Here is a 21,377-nt window from a genome sequence, read left to right as displayed (position 1 = left end):
CAAAATAATACGAGCACAGTCATTTTTAATAGGAGCATGTTTACTTCTGAGGGCCCTGATTCATTAAGGGTGAGGATTGGAGAAGGTACAGTTTATGGGATTTCTAAAGGAGGCGTCCAAGAGCTTCACACAATCAGCAAGAAAGCTCAAAGAGGTGGGAGTGAGGAGAGAAAGCGGGAGGGAGCGAAGGAGGAAGATAGAAAGAGTCAGGCCCTCGGACAGCAGGTGAGTGTGTGAAGGCAGGGGATGACAGATGCTTCTGTCAGCGTTCCAACAGTCGCCGCTTTGTGGGAGCAGCGCAGATGCCTCCTTCCCCTCTCCCTCCATGCCTTCCCTCCCGCTCATCCCTCCCTCCCCGTCCATCCCTCCCTTCCTCTCGACAGGCTGTGATGTGGGGATAACAAGACAGGAGCAGTCCTCTCAGCAGTAAAGTGACCACACTGGCACAGTACTACATGTGGACGGGGGAGAGGGTGAGGTGATGGAGAGGTCCAGGCCTGGGCCCAAGGCTTGAAGAGGTCTCAGCGGCGGTGGGGGTGGGAGTTATAAATGTGGGGGTCAGTGCGTGAGGACAAGGGAAGGGCTCTCTCTCTGAGCTGTGGGAACCAGCTGAGACATGGGGTTCGTGGCGGTCCTGCCTGTGAGGAAAGCAGATGTTTTCACTCGGGGGTGTGCCAAGTTTGCAGAGCAACCTTCAGCTGCTTGGAGGTCAGGTCTTTAATAAGGGGGCTGGGCACGGGACATTTCGGAGGCAAATGCTTCAACTTTGATACAACAACATATTAATTATGACGGTAGACCATAGGGCAGAGGGTTGTAGCGGAACATCCCACCCCACTGGTTTGGAGCCTCCATCAGGCTGACATTAGCCAAGGCTGGCTGGCAGATTTACTGCTGTCCCAGCACTAGCCCCCTTTTTCAACCAGACCTCACTGATGGAGAGGCAGCAGTTTGGATTGGTTAATTTAAGCACAACTGCCTGTCAGGATGTTAAGTAAGGCAGTTGTGGTTAGGACTGAAAGTAACACTTTTATTTGCATCAAAATGAAAAACACACTGTTTGAAGCCCCATTAAAGCTTCTCTAATCAATATTTGAATCCAACAATGGATCAAGTGACTACATACAATACAGAATAATATGAATGAGGGTGAGTTTTCCTCATGTCTATAAAGCTTTTTAGTGGATTTCATTGTTTTGATTACACTGCCCCCAAACTTTATTGTTCTGGTTTACTATCACTGCTCTCATCAGCATGGGCTCTAGGCGCAGCACACAGCTGTTAACTGTATGTGACCTGCATAGCGCCAAATGTGACCAGACAATGTCAGCGACTATAGCTGGCGAACATAATGTAATTGCCAGAACCAGAACAATTGTAAAAAGTGCTATTATGTCAGTGTTTACAGCTTGTTATATTTCCCTCAAGTTGCAAAGAAATCAGTTATTGCCAATTTCTTTGGCAATTGTATTTGTATTGTATTGTATTTTGGTTTTTCCGTATTAGTATGTATGTTTCCTCCTATAATCCAAAGACATGCTGGTGAGAGTAATTGGTGACTTTAAATTGGACGTAGGAGTGAGTGTGAATGGTTGTCTGACACAGAGAGACGGACAGTTTGTACCTCTATAAGTGTCTATAAGCGGTATAGACAATGCATGGATGATCCAAGTGACTCACATAGAATGAAAAAATTGGAAAAAATGTATCACCCAAATCTACAACACGTTTGTAGTTTAACCTAGTTTACCTTTATGGCTTCTGTGCGCTCCGGTTCCATTGGCTTTCACCAAACCCTCCATATAAATTGTGGGAACCTGTTCCAGCAAATAAGCTCACACAAGCCAACTTATGATACCTGCCCTGCTTGAAATGGCATAGAGCCAAAATAAATGAGTATCTGGTGAAGAAAGTCGAACATCCAAAAGCCAAAATGACCCAGATATTTTTAAGGAGCTTAAAAATTGAGTGAATATTGGACTGATATTCGACAGGTGGTGGGAAGGAGGACTCCAGTGGGGTGCTATTGCTACTCTGTTACTGCTTAATAAGTATCTATTTTGGTGTTTCTGTTTTTGGTCTTTTTGTCAACTGTGAACTCTTAAAGAGAGTAACTTATTTTATGAGTGCCAGCTCAGTAACAACATCTTCTTCAGTTGTACTGCTTGTGTTGATAAAGGACATTTTGAAAAGCTGCAAGGCTGCATGAAATAGGACAATTAGTTTCATCATGGAGCCACAATGATTACAAAAAAAGTGATCCTAAGACTTTATCACTTCCCAGCCCGATGAGTTAAGGAGGGAGTTTCACCTCATCTCAACCTTTGCATTGATTTTCGAGAGAGTGGGAGATCTGGGGATTACTTTGGAGAGCAGCAATGAAGACCCAGCTTATTGGGTCTTTTTTGTATTTGGCAAATGGGCTTGACAAAGATGGAGGAGACAAAATCTAGGGCTTACAGCTGCGGCACCCAATCGGGGGAACTTGAAAGCAGCGCTGGGATGGGAAGCTGGGAGAGAGGGTACCTCATTTAGGAGTAGTGAATTTGGACAGGGGGCATGGGGAAATGCTTAAAGTAAACCACAGAGGCCCCAACAATCGTCAGGAATTGAGACGTTTTAAACCTTTAACGGGGGACTGTGATCAAAGCGTCCGCGGATCCTCACTTGAGTGTGAAAGCGGAACCGGAGGGAACAGAGGGGATTGTGGGGGATCATGGCAGGTTGAAAACGTAAAATCAGCACATTAGCTTTATAAGGGCGTCAGAATATAGGATGATCAGGGGATCATTGGACCCATGGGGAACCAAAGAGAATCCAGTATATGTACCAAGCTGAGCGGAGGAAAAATGAGGCCACTGCTGACAGAAAAGCCTCCCTTATCAAAGATGCAGTTAGAGTGGGAATAATGTTGCTCAATTCCCACAGCAAATAACTTTATACACAGGTTTAGCTTGAAAACTGTAAACTGTATTCGTTGCCATTTGTAAATAAATCTCATGCCACCGTGTACTTTACTGCTGAGTCACATTAAAAATGTCAAACTTTTCTCTCTAAAGTTCACTTGCAGTCAGTCACAACTCTGACCAGCATTTTATTTAATCCAAGGAAGAGAGAGAGAGAGAGAGATGCCTACATAACAGTTCATCCTGAAACCTATACGCCATATTCTATTATCTGACACCTACCAGGTGCAGGTATGGACTTCACGTCTCCCTCCCTTTTTAAACCCACCTCAAACAGCGTACAAATTAGTCAGACTCTTCTCCCCTTTTGCTGCAGCCTCTCCCAGTCACAGGGCTAATTCAGAGGAGCACTAGCCCTGGGTAGCAGGGGTTCTCACTATGCTGAATTATAAATCAAAGAGCACTTACATGAAACCAGTTGCTAATTACGTGTTCACTTCGCTCCTTTTTCTCCTTACCATGTCACTTTACAGTATACTGGCTGTGATCACTGGGGGGTAGTGGAACTGTAACTGGCTTTTGGGTAATCATGTCTAAGTAACCGAGCAAAGATGATAGCAATTATTTTCCTGTGATTACCATGTGCTACATTGATGTTAATTCCCACCACTTGCTCACACTTTGGGCTCTGTCCTTGATGTGTGCTCCCCAGCTAACACACCTAAAATAGAGGCCAAACTGCACAGCTACAAAAGCAGCACTTGCGTCTCATCTCTTCTGTACCTTCAGCTTAAGATATTTTTATCCGCAAAATCCCTCCTCTCCTGCACTGTATTTGTGACTTCCTCATCCCCTTCGTGTCCTCTGAGTGTCATTCTCCACCCCCCCTCGTCTGCGAGGCAAACCAATTTATCACCGGCCAAAGGAGGGCCTTCACTGTGTCTGTTTTTGAGGCTCTCCCTCCATAAGCTGCTCTCCTAATGAAAGGGGGTGCTGCGTCCCGGCCAGTCCTCCGAGACTCGAGGGGGCAAGAAGTCCAGTTCCAAGCCCAACTTGGGGAGGTAATTACCCCTCTGGTGGACCGCTGAGAGGAGCCCCTTCAGTTGGCCAGAGCAACTCACACACTGTGGACTTTCAGTTATGGGCTTGTGGCCCGGCCCCCATCGTTAGGGGGGCCCCTGAAGCTGGATGTCATATGACCCGGACGGAGGTGATGCAAAGGGGTCGACTCAGCACGCCTTGGCCTGGGTAGCTGGTATTGGCGAAAGGATTGGAGGACCAGTGCCAAACTCAGCAGAGGAGAGGAGAAAATGGGGAGATGGAAGAGGAGGGGCTTTGACAGGAAGAGGAATGAACTGTCAGACAGAGATAAATAACGAGGGGAAAACGGGCAGCAGGTGACCCGCGGCAGGACTGCCTCGTAGGGACAGTGACCGGCTGACCTCCGGGCTGGCTCTCACGGGGGCCACCCACTGGTCACCTACTTCTACGCTGTCACATCACACGAGCGGCTGGGGCTGGATACCCAACATGACGAACTACAGAGAAGCAGAGATCATGATCACCAGCAGACAGCCTTTAAAAATCCAATGTTGATGAGGTCCGGCCAGAGGAGGAGCTTTAGGTCAAGGAATTGGAGCACTGACACACTCTCCTCACCGGACTTTTTTTTTTTTTTTTAGATTTGTGCCCTGTATTTCAAAAACCACTTTGACAAGCTTGTGAGGACCTTATTCACTTCTTGCCTGTGCTGGAACGTAACTAAATACAGGGATTCAAGTTCTGTAAGCAAGCATACATTTGAGGTGGTACACACACTTTACTTGAGTGTTTCCATTTTAAGCCTCTTTATACTTTAACTCAGCTTTAGCTGCTAGTTACTTTGCAGAATTTATATCAAAAATGTATAATGAGCTTGAACTACCTGACATTTTACAAAATTAGCTCCACCTCAACTAGTAAAATGCTACTTGCAATCAGAATTAGTAATCCAATAATAAAAGTTCTCCAAAAGTACTCATTCTATGAGTACTTTTCTTTTTCTTTTTATGTCCTAACAATACTAAAGCACTTTTAATTAAGTGATTTTTTTAATGCAGGACTTGTATGAATTATTTCATATTCCAGTGATTATTTTTACCCACGCAAATTATCTGAATACCTGCAAATGTATTTCTTTTTAAATGATCATGCTAAAGGAGGTTTAGGAAGTCAGGATAAACCCTTTTTCAATACACCTGCTACATTACTCTTTGCTTCAAACATAGTAATGGCACCAAATGCACTCTTCAAAATTCTCCACACCGAAAAAATAAAAATTTGGAAATCCTAAAACGAAACTTACACAGATTTTACACAAACAGTAATCTGGTGTTTCTGTCTGTGAATTTAAGCGCTAACTTATCCTGGAAAAACTCTCTCTGGCAGTTTTTTTTCCCCCATCCTCTACTTTTTTCATCATGAATCAGTGTCTGAGTTTCTAATGTAATTTACTTCAGTGAGATGCCTGAGATGCCCATCATTCTCTCTATCTGTTCCTGGTGGTATTGATCGTCCTCTCTGACCAATTTGAGATCTGCCTCCACAGGAGCATCCATATCTGCACCACTGGACCAAACCCAGCGTCCGTCCAGCCACAACAGCACTTCTTCACTCGTGTTATCAAATGAACTGTATTTTGAACTTGACTCTGTGGTGAAGTCAGTTGCTGAATAAAATGAACTTTCAAATAAGTTGCATTCTCCCATTAACATGTAGTTTATCCATCCTCTTTTTCTTTTCCACTTTTCCATGTTTACATACAGTATATGACCGAGCATGAAAACTACGGCTCCACATTTTAAGTTACTGCTATATGATAGATATGATACGTCACAGCCCCTCACAAACTCAATAACTGCACCACATATACTGATATCTCCATTCTATCTGCATCCTGATAGCACTGTTCTGTACACGATATATTCTGAAGTTGGTGCATTTAGCGTGTTGACACATAAATGACAGAATTCTAAGTGTTATTTCTACATAATATCACTATTATTGTCGTTATTTGCTTCCAGTCAAATTGTCCATGTTACTTCCTGGTTGCTTTGCTTTGATTGTAATGTCTCATAACTTCATTGATTTTCATTGAAGTTAATTGATTTGAACTGTTACCTCATGAAAACATGTCACTTTCAATTTGTAAGTATTGAAAGTATGTCTCACTCCTCTGTGAAACTGACCCCCATTGTTGTCCAAAGAACAGATTCCTTGGACGAACATGACCACTGTAGTTTAGTCATGGGTCAGTCCCACATACACCATCCCGACATTACGTACTAATCTGTAGCTGGAAATAGTCCCCAACAAATGCATTATTTTTTACTTCTCTTTTATTAACATTTGCCAAAAACTTTAGTACCCAGTGGTTTTAGGTATTAACTGATAACTGATTAAATAATTAAACAACCTATTCATGGATTATTATTTTAAAGATTTGAATACATTAGCTCAGGGCGGACAGAAGCAGACAAGCAGGAGAAGTCTTTTTATGGAATCTGTTGCCAACAATAAAAGAGTAGAATGTCACCTTATCATTATGTTATGTCTACATATAATCACTGTTGTTGATTAAATCCTTAATATTTATCCATGTTACTGCTTTTACTTTTGCAATGATGTTTTGAAACGTTTTGTTAAGCCAATTGAATAGAAATGTAACTGCAAGATAATATGTCACCTTTTTTAAAAACATCTTTGCTCATTACCTTCCTTTTGGAAGTTTCCTGACATTTCTTTACTGCAAGAAGTGTCCGCAAAGAAGCACTTAAGAGGAACAGACTGACTAATTAAATTTGATAGGTCACAGTGAGTAATCTGATTTCCTGTTGGATCAGAGCAAGAGGATCCTGGAGAACTGTAGCATTAACTTGGCTCACATTCATAGCCTTGATTAGACTGTAGTTTGTGGTCTGAAGGGGGCCCTGGGGAAACCGTGGCTCACTACTGTAAGACAAGAGGGCCCAGCTGAGAAGTTTATGTCTGTGTGTGTGTGTGTGTGTGTGTGTGTGTGAAGAGAGGGTATGTATGTGAATGGGGCTCTGTGTGCTCCTCTGAGCACATCATTGCCCAAGGCAGTCAAATGAACCCTATCCCATAATAGTCAGGGTTCTGCCCCGAGAAGAGGTGACAGCAAACCAGGCTGGAGTCGTCATGGCGATGGCCTGTGTGCAACGTCGATACTTGGTGGGGAATTGAGGGGAGGGAGCAGAGCAAGGGTTGAAGGAAGAGCAGATCAATTTTGCTGTTTGATCTTGCACAGGCTCTGAATAAATGTATATTTTAAGATGCCTTTTTTTCTCTCTTTCTGCGCAAACATTGACATTCTTCGTGTTGATTCTTGACTTTTGTGGATAGAGACTTGATTTCATCCAACATCTTGGACTTGTTATTCCTGCAGTGGTTTTCCTGTACTTCTGCAGCCGGCCTAAGGTGGCTGTGCATGGGCAGGGCACTGAAGGTTGCGGCTAGGGTGCAGGCATGCTCTTCTTGGCCCACTGCTGCACAAACACAGACAGCAGCTATACTGGCCAACATCAACTACACACACACACACACACACACACACACACACACACACACACGCACACACACCTCCTCATGGCGTCCACACCCAGCCAAAGTCATCTGGACTCACACAAGACTTGCTATCAAATAACCGTTTTCTCTCCATCAGTGACTCCTTCAGTCCTGACCACACAGTCATAGATACTCTAAGGCACATTGTTTTATTTTACCTACTTGCTCACACTTGTAGCTCAAGACACATGCAGGAGAGAAGACAAACATTTCTTTATTCAAAGCTCACTGATGCAAGAATGATGCAAAATGCTCCAATGCTTGGACAGTGCCAAATACCAATGCACAAATGGTAAACAGTGTTGCAGTGGGTTGCGTTCGGCTCCAGTGGTGCTATCAGACAAATTGTATAACGTTGATATTACTGTAAAATACAAAAGGCCTCTTAGCTTGAGAGTATGAATGCTCTGAGGTTGTCTCGTGGTTACAAATTAATACTGTATATCAATATAATTGGTCATGTGTTTCAACTCACTTGACAGGGTCACTGCAATACTACTTACTTTTCTACTCTTATAATCTGGGCATTAAAAGGTTGGTTAGTTCATAAAGACATTCATAGTCTATGGGTTTAAAATACACCCTCCACAAAGTGCAAAGGGTCTTGGAGGATTTGGCCCATTTACAGCCCTCTCCTACTCCTCCTACTACATGGCTATCCATGCTACATCCCTCCATCCCTGCAGTCTTTCTTGTCCTTGATCTGGTTTAAATAACAGGCACTGCTGCCATAATTATGATTTTATCTCATTTAACATCGCTGGATTAAAGTGTTTCAAGGTTGGACAGATTGGAAATAAAGAGGGATTTGAGCGAGAGTTAATGAATTATGCCGACTGGACATTTGTCTAAATTATTTATTGTCTCTATGATATTAAAGCTATGTGGTGATTAGCAATTTAAATGTCTTGAGGGGGAGTTTTATTACGTTCTATATAGGGTATGTAAAAGGAAAAATAAAACTCCTACTTGTCAGGCCATGCCTCTGTAATGTGTGTTCAAAAGGCATATTTATTCCCTCATTGCTTTAGATGCATAAATTATGTAGTTGACTGGGTGTGAAACTGTTTTATTTTCTGAAATGCGCCACAAGTGCTGCAACACTGCAATGGAAGATCAAATACAATTACATATGTTAAAAGAACACAAGATCCAAACAGTGGTGGCCATGGCTTGCACAATTTTTTTTTAAACTTGAGTTTTCCTCCACTGCAATAAGCAATACATATATAACAGGTATTTACTGCATATAAATGTATCGTAGAAAATGTACATTTGATTACGTTTATGTGGTACAACCAAAACCAAAAGGAATAAAAACGACAGCTCCAAAGGATGGAACGCCTTGCAGCACTCCCAATTTCTCTAGCAGATGTTTTTATTTGTGGACTAACACTGACACAACTACTGTAAATGTCCCTTGTGGTGATTCTCAAGCGCCGTTTCAAAGGTCAAGAATCAACGTTGAACCTCAGATTTGAGCTGACAGGAGTGAGAAGTCCATAAAGTGCTCGGAAAAAAAAGAAAACAATTCAAACAATCTACAACTTCATGACAATTGAGAAAACTGAAGATCGTGTGATGTAGTAGAAAGTCCCAGAAGAGCTTTTAAAGGGATGTTTTCTCAACCACTAAATCTCATCCGTGTCTGATGCTGTTATAAGTTTTAAGAGTGACAATAGCACAATATAAAAATATACCATAACAAGCAAAAGTCCTGCATTTAAAATTTTACCTAAGTGAAAGTACATAATATTATTGGGTAGTCATCAATAGTTCATCAATATTTCCCTCAAAAATGTTGCGGAGTAAAAGGGTGAAATACCATGAAATAGAAGCACAAAGTATCTAAGATTTTCATCTCCTCAAATAAATTTGTGGATCAACTTCAAATTTATATTGTCGCAAAAACTACCTATTGGTCCTTTAATCTGTATTTCACAAGGTCATACCTGTGAGCAAGTGCGTATGAGAGGGATGGGCAGTATTTCTGATGAATAAATCAGAAATACACACTTGAAACACAAAGTGGTGTTTTATGATTTTTATTTGACGTTTTGTATTTTTTTGGATCATTTTAATGTTCTAAAACACTGAATATACTTTCCCTGACACTGCCTTCATGATGATGCCATATGCAAATATGCAATTGACCAGACCAGCATATCACCTACTTCGTACCATGTATCATCAGATCACTCTGTAGATGTCATAGCAATTTGACATGAGTTCTAATTATAATTTTGACAAGCTGTGAACATGCCTTTGTCTTATTGGCATGTCTCATCATTATTTTGCAACCCTTCCTGGACCTGAGCTTTTGCGTTACCTATCCGAGCCATCATGCCCCCTCAGCTGTCCCACTCAAGTGGATCATCACAGTGGCCAGACATTGTTTATCATCCACACATATGAGATCAAATGACCATATTGGCTAAGAGTTGTCTGTAAATAACCAGCCTGTTAGTAACCAACTGTTTGTTGTAAGCTTGGCTGAGATTTAGTTGGAGACGACAGTCTGATGCTGCTTTACTCCATGATTGAACTCCAGTGGCCTTACAGTCTGGCTAGCTGTCCATTAGTAGTATCTGTCACCATTATTTATCTCTTTGACACATTGGCAGTGAATATTCATGTATCTTATGTGCCTCTAATCTCAGTGTGAAAGATTTTAATCACAAATTCTTCTGGCTAATTGTGACTCCAGTAGTTTCTGGAGTTATGTGAAAGGACAATCTTTTCCCCCCAAAGAGGAGCTCGGCTCCGTAGATGTATAACTATGCTTGGCACTTGGACAGTGTGCCCAGTGATTTACTAAGGCATGGTGAATCAGGTTGATTGAAATGTTTCCATCAAGTATAGCAAAAAATCTAACATCTCTCATCATGTTTAAGCGTTCATTTTCAGTAGGTATTTGTTCGTTTTAGTTGGATTGGGGCTCCAGCCCCCCGGGACCCTTAAGGATAAGCGGTATTGACAATGGATGGATGGATTAGTCCCCTATTTCCAAGAAACATATCTGTTAAGATAAAAAGTTACACATTATGACCCCCAAATAGGGTACCCACGCTGGCATGTTGTCTAACTAGGGCTGTTGGGTGTTGTTGAATTAATTTGAGCAATGCTTTGGCCCATAGTATCATTTTGGAAATGCATGCTACAAAATCTATGCATTAAGAGTGGAGGTTTATGAAATAATCTCATACACCCTTGGAAATTTTTAACATACAAAAATACTGTAGTTTATTTTAATGGATTTCCTGATGTATTTTGTAGTTTAATTTTATACACTGACAAGCTGTGCAGTTTCAAAATAGATTTTAATGTTTTTGCCCATCTCTGTGAATGTGAATGTGAATGTGTGTGTGTGTGTGTGTGTGTGTGTGTGCGTGCGTGTGTGTGTGGTGTTTTATTCCACCAAAAGACTTAAATCTCGTGTGCAATTGAATTTTAAAGCAAGGTAATAAAACTGAATGATCCACACCTAGAGGAATATTTGACATACGGAGAGAACTGGGGTGCTTATGGGATTCCACTCTGTCAATATGGATCTTAATACCACTCAGCCTTTCCATTTTATGTAGGCTCAATGTGTGTGTGTGAGTGAGTGTGTGTGCATGCAAGTTTTTCCCTCTCTAGAACACAATATGAGAGTACTCTATTTTGTATTCTCCTGTTCACATCTTAGCATGTGTGTATGTCTGTGTACTTGTGCGTGTGTGTGTAGGATCCTCATAGGAGCTGCAGAGGACCATAGTGTGTGACCTGCACTGGCCCTGGGCAGCATGACTATGAGCTCATAACGCAGCAGCGGGGCCCGCAGGACTGGCTGTGTGTCGGCTCCCGTGCACCTTGGTGCAGCTATCTCCTGCCTGACCCGCTGACCTCAGCCAGAGCTAATGAGCAGGTAGGATGGCTGAGCTGGGGCCTTACAGCAGCTGAGCTTTGCTCCAGGTTCCAGATGATGACATTCGTCCTCATGGCTGAATAAATGTGAGGGGGGCTCAGTTCAGAGTGATTGTTTTACTCTTAAAATCACAGGAGGCTGTGGGTAAACATGCAAAATCACAAGAGCTTGCAGACACAAGCACGCAAACATACCGAGGACAGCTGCATTAATAATTCACTAGCATTAATTATGACACGGCCTGTATCTCAGTTTGGTGCCATTGCTGAGGGCATGTTAATGTGGCGATGTCTGTGAGGACCACCCCTTCCCCTCCATCCTCCCTTTCTCCCTTCGCAGGACCAGCCACTGCTACCAGCCATCCACAGCCACAGGGACCTAATTAACACAACATAAATGATGGGATGCTGATAAAGCAGTCACCAGTGCCATCACAGGGCTGCAAGTCTCTACACTGGCTTTCACTGTCCACACAGCAGACCGGCATGGCCGACTGTGTGCTTGGTAGAGTGAGTATGTTTTGCTTGCTTGCAGAGATGTGGGAAAAAGCTGCGTGTGTGTGTATTTGTGTGGAGCCAATGCCACCTTAGTAACAGTATGAATTACCCACACCAGGCAGATCACTGAGGTTGTGGTAATTACTGCTCCACACATTGTAATAAATTCACGCAGACCCGCCCTTCTTACATCTTCAGTATTATTATTATTATAGATTTTAGGCATTCATTTTTAATGAAGAATAAGGAAAGCAGCAGTCCCTTTTGAATGAATTATACGGATGGCACAAAAATATGTTTTTTTCTTGGGATCTGAACCACTTGTTTTTTAAAGGAATAGTTTGACATTTTGGTAAATTAGCTCATAGAGGGTTTGATGAGAAGATCAATGCCAGTTTCATGTCTGTCCATCACGTCTGTTTTTTACACCACTTTTTTTATGGATCAAACAAACAAAATATGACGTGAGATTGCAAAATCATGTACTATAAATACACATTTAAAGGCCATCTGCACAATCACATCATAAACCCAGAGCAGAACAGTGTAATATGTAATATTAAAGGGTAGGCTCACAATTTTTTCTTCCCACATTTTTTTTGTTTCGACAACAATTCTTAATTGCTGTAATTGTCTCTCCTGCCCAAACTGGCCATATGAGCATTTTTTAAGATAGACTTGATTAAAAATTAAAATAACTTGCCCTTTAAAAGTCTCTATAACCTATTGAAACACATTTATATTTACACAAAATAACACATTTCAACACAAATTCCCCACCCGTTTGGCTTGTCAGCCTTTATTAACCAGGTGGCTTTCCGGGCAGATGTCAGACCTGTGTGGAATGTTCACAATAGATGTGAAAGGATAAACACAATCTAATATTCAACTCACACAATTTATTTTTCTTATTTGCCTCTATGGAAAATACCAAGGTTGGCTGCTTTGGGTTTAAGGGGGAAAATAAAAAAAAAGTAAGGAAAAACATGCAGTATGGTATCCAGTCCAGAAGAGTATTAGAGTTTTTATTTATTTTCCCCCTGTATTCTGCTCAATGCAACACACTAGTAATGGAAAGTGGAAGTAATATTCTTTGATTTAAATGGACAGTGAATATCTGTGTTTGTGTACATACAGACACTCACCTATTCAGACAGAAGCTGCCTGGACTCCTGGACAGGGAACAAAGTTGACTCTCAAACCCTTTATTGCGACAATAGAGAGGCCCTCAGCTAATATAAACTCCCCATCAAACACAGCTATCCACACAGGAAACACAGTGGCAGTGTACCTTTGTGGGTTTATTGCACACACAGGCTGAAGCCGTGCTATTGTAGGTAATTTCCTTACTTTTGAACATGTAATATAGAAAGTACAAAAAGATATCCCTTGTGATATGTTTGCACAAGTGTTTGTATCCTCACAGTCCTCTTTTCCAAGTGTCCTTTTGGTGCTGCTTCAACTTGACCCTCCAAAAACAAAAGGCCATTTCATCCACAAAAATATATTAATGTTGCATGACAAAGCCAACAAGTAAGGGAAGCGAAGTGAAATTCACAGTAAAATCAGAATGGCCCAAAGAGCTTCTGTGCCCTCCCTTGAAAATACTTCTAAATTGATGTTGAGCAGTGCAGGTCCAAAGGAAACATATTAGATTATTGCATTGCACTGCAGGTTAAAAATCCCCTACAAAGGAAGAAATGGGATTCACTGACCGGTAAAATGATGTCTCAAGAAAGTGATTTTTTCCCCCCCTAGAGCCACTGCGCTCCTCAGTTAAACCTGTGTCATGCACATTTCATGTCTGTCAGGCCAGTAAGAATTCAGTTTTGGATATAAACACTGAGGGATTGGACCAATAATGTGTTTTAAATATTGTAGAAAACTATAGTCAGTAGTGTCTTGAGAAGTGGATGACGACAGAGGAGTTGTCTCCCTTTGTCTCTCAAGTGTATAGTACAAATTTATTGAAGTGCACAGCCTTGCATACAGAGTCAAGGAGCTGAGGAAATACTGAGAAAAAAGATCATTAGAATAGACTTGATGTACGCTTAGTGGCCACTGTATTAGGTGCACTTGTGCAGTCTAAAGCAATCAGATTAAACTGTTCTGTCATAACATCTATCTTTACACAGCTCATGAAACTGAGGTCATATTTAAAGGTTCTGTTGTACTGGACTGCATTACACACAGTCATTTTTGTGCTCCCTATTTATGTACATGAGGGGGGTATTTTGAAAATGCAAACACTTTGTAATACATTATAATAGATGTATGGTAACAAATTATTAAAAGAAAAAGGTAAAAGGTAAAATTTGATATTTCTGGCTGAAGCTGCTCATGTACAACAGCTCACAGCTCTGCACACACAGACACATGTGGCAGCTTCACAGTCCTACCAAGGATGTCGGCAGCTTTCCCAGAATCCAGTGTGCCTGGGGCCTCAGGTGAACCATGAGTGCTCCCTATCAGTGACAACAGGGAGCCAATCGAGGAGGGCGCTTAAAGGCTGACTCTTTGGTGAGAATGACAGTGAGTTGCGCCTTTGAAGTAGCTGAGACCCCACACAGACAATGTGATGAGAAGATTTGGTTTAAGTACTACACTTTGCTCTCACATATCCAAAAAAAAAACAATAACTAGCTGTATGAAAATATTGCATCAATGCTCTTTTTCACTGTACATTCACTGTATTGTATATTGAGATCAGCCTGGTTCCAGATGTCTGAATTGCCGTGCACATCTCTGATTTTCTAAATCATATTTGAGCTGGAAAGCGGTATTGTCATTAAAAATCTCTTTTCAAGCATGTCCTTGCCAAGAAAGGCAATGAGTTACAGGCAAACCACAATATATGCCACAAAATCAAAATAAAACAAAAGCATGATTATTAAACCATCATTAAAATTTCTCATTAAATTTTATCCTCAAAACAACCTTAATGGCCCCTTTTAAACAACCCTAGAGATGTCAACAGCTATTAAAATAACTTTTTGAATGAAGCGCGCCTTTGTATGGAGGATTAAGAAAAGTACTGTCATCTTCCTGTGTGTGAGCCAGAAAAACAGTGACACTATTTTAAGACATGATGACAATCATACACAAATCATTAAACATGCAGCATACTGCACCACAATGAAGCCGAGCCAACAAGGCTTGCAGTATTTCTTGAATGATTAGTTGCAATTTCTGATGTTGCATGTTTTTCGGAGCCTTGAACAATACCATAATAATACTGAAAAAAGTCTGCATGAGTGTTGGGAGTAGGCCTGGGAGTATATGGAGAGAAAAAATAGAGTAGACAGCCAGGCAGTGGTCGATAAGCTAAGACAAGATGAGAATGGAAGTCTGGAGCCATCCGTTAACCTCCAGCAATTGAGGAGACAAACCTCAGCCATAGTTAACGTAGACATGTTGGGGACCAGCAAAGAGAGGCAGTGGACTTAAACAACACTAAGGGCATGATAGCTAGTTGTGAGAAATAAAGTGAATGAAACAGTGGGCTAATGAGCCATGAAAAGATGGAACCCACTGGCACCAACACCTCTGCCAAAAAAAGAAGCAAGTAAATAAAGTGAGGGGGAAAAAAAACAAAACAAACAAAGGCTATTCCAGCAGCTCTTGGCTCTTGAGGAGAATCAGGCAGTGCTCAGGTAGCCTTGTTCTCTGTTTATCCGAGAACAACAGAGAAATCGGCTGAGGTGTGTTCCTCCAGGTGCATTGTGGGCATTGCCCACGGATGCGCTGTTTGATTTGCGCTCGGCCTTGCTGTTGTGCTTGTCTGTGGGCTCTTGACATGTGCACTGCCGCATGAATAATTGAGGCCTCGCACGCAGTCAGGGTCCAGCAAGCACTGCTTGCTCTCTCTCTTTCGCTTTCCCTCAGTCCTCCTTTTCCTTTCTCCCCCTCTCTCAACCTGCCCTAAGTCTCTTTGTCTCACTTTCCTTTCAACTGCTAGTCCTTGACAGACTCGAAGATGTTGCGACGCTGTAGTTTCAGATGATGTTATAACTGAGCCAAATTGGGCTTTGTCACCCAATGTTTCTATTTTCCAGTTCATGCCCTTGAAAATCCAGTCACATTTTTGATGTAGTTGGCCTGGGAGAGCCCCTCAATTTAAGTAATAGCTGTGTGTACTGAATCTGTGACACTTATTGAAAAAAAAAGATGGATATTGGAGATAGATGGTAAAATATTAGGTCTAGCTTTTCAATCTTAGAAACAATTATTACAAGTATTTGAGATGCAGCTTTTTGATAAAAAAAATATTAAAGCAATTCATCTGGAGTCCATAAGTCCCCACAAATTATGTCCTTGGCCTTGTTTCATCCATTTTTTCTGCTTTGACTGATACATGCTTGGCAGGTGCTCCTGTCAAGTCCAAACTAGAGGTCTGAGCGGGAGTGTGAGATAAAGAAAAAAAAGCCGTACCTGGGTCAGACTGTTGATGAAGACATGCTAAATCAATGAGAAAAGACTGGAGGAGATGAGAATATATGAGTGGTCTGTCTGTCTGTATCTCCCTCCCACTCTCTTTCTCTCTCCCCTCGCTTTCTGCCTCATACTCAGGCCAGTACAGTTATCAGCCCCAGCAGATAAACAAGTCTGGCTGCTAGATATAACTCCAATATGTGAAACTCAATCATAACTCCTGAAACCGGCTGGGAATATGAAGGGAGGAAAGAGGAAAATGAAAGCTGCCATGCCCACAGGGCAAAACCCAAGGTCCCTTTTGGCAAAGTGAAGCTCCCTCTCTTCCCTCTTTTCTATCACTTATTTATCTTAGAAAGTAAAAAAAAAAAAATCACCATGCAGACTTTTTTCTAACCCCCCTTTAAATTTTTTGTGAACATGCTCTCACTAGTTTTTATAGTATATAGCAAAGATGATGTGCTTGGTGTCTTCATTCTTGGGTTCAGGACACTGATAGCTGTAGGGTACACATTTCTGAAGTCTTCTTCACTCTCCATCTTTTGCCAGTAGGATCTCTGTGATTTCCACTTGTCAGTGAGGGCCAGTCATGCAGAGGGGATGGGACCTATGCATCAGAGGGAAAGAGAAAACTTAAAGGGAGAAAGGAAAAAAAAAAAACAAGTGTGTGTGTGTTGAAAGGGGGGACTAGCTTTGACTGGACTCACTCATGCTTTGACATTGACGGCCCTGGGAGAGGAGAATAGGACCAGTTACCCCAGAGGACCGTAGAGAGGGAGAGAGGGAGGGAGAAAGAGGAGGGGGTGAACTGCCAGAGGCTGCTCTCGGCTTTGAAGCGGGGACTAGAAAGGGCTGAGGGCACTGTTAGCCCCCTTGAAGTGGTTTCAGCACTTGTCACTCTTTCGGGCATCGCCTAGAGCTGTGGACAGCTCTGCTCTTTCAGGATGAGGTCCCACAATGGACTCTGCAGCACTGATGCTCACCTTGATGTGGTGACTTGGATCAATAGTCAGACCAGTGAGCCACTGGCACCAGCATGTTGTGATGTTAAAAAGTAGCTGAAGTGCTTCTCAATGCCTGTGCGCCGGGCAAGTGAGAGGAAGCGGTTCCTGTCAAGATCATCTCAGCAGCACGCTGCAGGATACAAAGTACTGGAGAGCCACAATGGATCGAGCCATATAAAGCTGCTGTGTAAATGGATGAAGTGGGAGAAATGAAAACAAAACACATTTAAGTAACTTTAAGTCACATTTGTATATTTTGTGCGGTAGAATAAATCAGTTGTTGCCCTTACTGCACACTTGTTAAAAGTCAAAATTTACACGATATATATATAATTAATCCTTAAACCTGCTCTAACAGATTCGTGGCCACTTGGAGGCAGCAGAAATGGACCGAATACACTCTGACATATTATCACCTTATGAAGTTGTTATGGCAAGCATGTTATGTCCACATCTAGTAGATAAGGATTAATAAAGTGCATACAATCTCTCATTGAGCATTTCTTTCTTCTCACCGGTGTTAGAAATAAACTATATATCCAGGATTATTTTTCCATATCCAAAGACAAATTGGCAGCCACTTTGGCACTTCATGATTTTAGTTGTGTAACAATTGTGTTGAGAGCAAACAAAAAAAAAACTACAGCTCCCATAAACATTTACCACCAGCAGGTTTCATCCAAATCCTTAATATTCACCAACTCTCTCTTCTGAAGTGATTTTTACAACTTTTTATCTGTAATTCTTGTCCAAAAACTATCCTGCTGTTATTACTGGCATATCTGAACTGGCTGCAGCCTCATGAACTTGTTTAATTTGTTAAACCATGACGTTTAACCTGTCTGGGGTCTATGGTAGAAAACAACTGAAATACATGCAAACCCTCACTTGCATCGTGTGATCTATTGTTAATTTGAAAATATTGATAACATGCAGCTTTATATATGTATTATTGCTGTGATGCATATTTCACACTTTTGTGGACAATCTTATTTATCACATATTTCTGTCTGTAAAAACCAGTATCTTTGCTTTAGTAGCCCAGCTCAATAAATAGCCTGAGATAGCCCTGCTCCCAACGTACCCACTAAGTACTATTAGTATTTACTGCCTGTGTTTCCACTGGCCCCTCTTTCGGCCCCTCCTCTCCCCAAAGATAGATTACATCCAAGACAGCCTATGACCGATGGATATGGGGCACAATGCCTGAGCCTTTGGAGAAATATGTGCTTATGAAATCATAAATATTATCTCAAACACTAATTAGCATTAAGAGCACCGGTGATTTTATTTATCAACTTTAGCCACAATTAATAACCACAGCCTTGAGAAGAGCACGAGGCAGATAGGCAGGACATGTTTGCCGCGTCAAGGCCGTAAACCCATTACACACATAGACTGATTGAGGCAGCCCCACTGGGGGAATAAGTAATTGTGCCTGAGAAATTTTAATTGCCCTGAAACGCATTCTAAATTACACTACCTTGTTTTCAGACAGAAGTAACATGGCTGAAGGGCTGGGATAATGGTGAAGTGTCGTGGGTCCAGTAATGGGTTGCTAAACACCAGACGACCTTGCTTTTTGATTTTACCCTGTGCTTCTTACAAAGTCTACAATGAGGGTTCGATGATGAGGTGTGGAGGTTGAGTGCTAATGTTCAATGTGCAATTTTACACACTTTTTTTTAAAAAGTAAAGCAATAGTTTGACAATTTGATAAATTTGCTTTCTTGCCAAAAGCTAGATTTGAAGATTGACGCTGTTGTCATGTCTGCCCGGTAGAATGCCTTAAACCTGCATTCGTTTTAATGGCCAGTAGGGGGCGACTCCACTACTTACAAAAAAGTCCAATTTTTTTAGAAGTCTATGAGAAAATGATCCTAATCCTCACTTTATTTTATTACATCAGCAGTCACTTGCCTAATGAGTCACTAGTTTCAAGTCTTCTTCAATAAAGCATGATGTTCATTTATTAGAATATGGTCCAATTTAGACTAAAATAGATCATAAAATAAGATATGCTTTAGGACAGGACTACTTTGAGACCAATCAGAACCAATCTTTGTGGGATGAACGTCACCTTTGGCTCCAAAACAAAGATGCTTATGGTCATTAAGCCAAGATGGTAATGCCTTTAAAGCCAAACTCAAGGCTTCAAGATAGCAGTCCACAAGCCAATGGGTGTGTGTGTGTGTGTGTGTGTGTGTTTTCTTTGCTTTTCTAAACTGTTTCTCCAATCTATTGCACACTTGGCAGATGTATGGCTGGGCACCCAAAGATGAGCTAACTGTGAAGTTGTTTGGGTATAAACTGTTAAAGATATAATTAAAAGAAAGAAAAAAAATAGCAGCCTCTGTATCTCAGATGTGTGTGCATCTCTCAAGAACTGTTCATCTGATCGACTTCACACTTGGTACATGTATGGCTGAGGACCGAAGGGAGAGGAGCGTTGAGTGTGAACTCGATTGGATGAGCGGTCGAGCAAACCGGCCTGCTCCAAACGGCCACATGTTCCAAACAGCCACACGCCCACAGCACACAAGCACTGCTATTGTTAAAGAAGTTAGAGGAATGATATTGTAAAATAGACAGATACAAGACTGGTATCCATCCTCTCATTTAACTCTTGGCCCTCTTCCCAAAATGCAACTATTCCTTTGACAGTAATCTGCAAACTACTCCATTGGAGCCATTAACACTCTCCATATTTGAGGTGCTGCACAGAACACGGTTGAATGAAGGAGATGGAGGGGATGAGTTAAGCACAGTTCAAGGATGAAGGGGGTGAGATATCCAGGGGATACGGGGCTGGTGCTGGTGGGGCTACAGGCGGCTAGTGGTCTCATTGCTAATTATCTTTATTGTGCTTCCCTGGCAGTTTTTTTCTGTGCAGGGCCTGTCACTGGCTCTTGTGTGGGAAGCTCTCTAGAGCCCTCCTTAGTGGCCCCCGGCTAATAACCGCCAAAGGATTCACTACGAGGTCACAAGCCTCGGCTCTGTCGCATTTTAATCCCTGTTGGATTCATCGCACAGCCAGGAATATGTGAACAAAGATCGATGCTGCTGTCTCTGCTACATGCTTTACAAGCAGTAATTTGTAGCTCAAAGGCTTTTTGGGAGTTTGTGGAGGCTCACACTGGAAGATGGACATCCAAAATGCACACTCTAGATATGCCTTAGGCCTGCAGAGGTCCTGCCTGAGAGCAAAGCAGAGAAAGCAGAGATCTAGATTGGGAGAAAAGTCAGGCCCCAAAGGTGAGCCTCTACCTCACCTGCTTCACAGGCAGAACCTCCCAGTCTCTGATTCTCGCCCTCGTTGTGGGGGGGCTTAGACAAATCCTCTCTCTTAAAGAGTGAAGTGACCACTGGGCAAAAAACAAAAAGCTCTGACAGCTCTTACGCTGCAGGACGTGGTAGCTAGATGTTGTTTTTCTTTTGCAATCCATGACAAGCACTGTGTTGAATTACTTTTCATTCAAATGCTCACATGCACGCTCTTTGTCTGGTATTCACAGCGGAGTGCTCAGAGAGATTTTTGATGATTTATGTTTCTCTGAGATCTCCGAACCCTGTTTTGACCCTGTGGTTGTTGCTGGGGTTTGCATCACCTCCAAATATTTTTGTGAAATTCAAGAGGGGAAACCTATCAGATGGATGAAGATTGGACTGATGTGTTTGCAGAAAATCAGTAAACAACATTAATTTCATATGAATTAATAAGAAAGTAGGAAGTGGCAATTCTCACAAGGGCTTTTTTTTTTAAGTGATACCCTCATCAAGATGATAAACTTTTGTGGTAAAAGTAGGATATTAATCAAAGTTTTGAGCTGATGACTCAAAGTCATTTGACAGTTACGGCTCCTCCATGCCTTTTTTTTTTTTCATAAAATATATTTTGTGAAAGATGTTCTGAGTAATTTGTCATTCTCTAGTTTCTGAGAGACCTTATTCAGGCTGCGTGCAGAGCTGACATGCACTGATAGGGGAGATAGCCTGCCAACTCTGGAGC

At 41.9% G+C, this 21,377-nt stretch overlaps 1 long non-coding RNA gene across 1 annotated transcript in view; it reads left to right on the top strand.

Annotated features, from left to right (window-relative positions):
- Nucleotides 1–19,673, top strand: part of LOC139225635 (uncharacterized) — a 223,735-nt gene extending 204,062 nt beyond the window's left edge. The window contains exon 3 of the long non-coding RNA XR_011587158.1: nt 19,664–19,673. This is a non-coding gene — a long non-coding RNA (uncharacterized lncRNA). The remainder of the gene's footprint in view (nt 1–19,663) is intronic.
- The last annotated feature ends 1,704 nt before the right edge of the window (nt 19,674–21,377 follow it).

The sequence above is a fragment of the Pempheris klunzingeri genome, chromosome 3, assembly GCF_042242105.1.
Source record: "Pempheris klunzingeri isolate RE-2024b chromosome 3, fPemKlu1.hap1, whole genome shotgun sequence".
NCBI classification, from domain to species: Eukaryota; Metazoa; Chordata; class Actinopteri; order Acropomatiformes; family Pempheridae; genus Pempheris; species Pempheris klunzingeri.
Note: the sequence above shows the minus strand (reverse complement) of the source record. Positions and strands in the feature narration are given on the sequence as shown.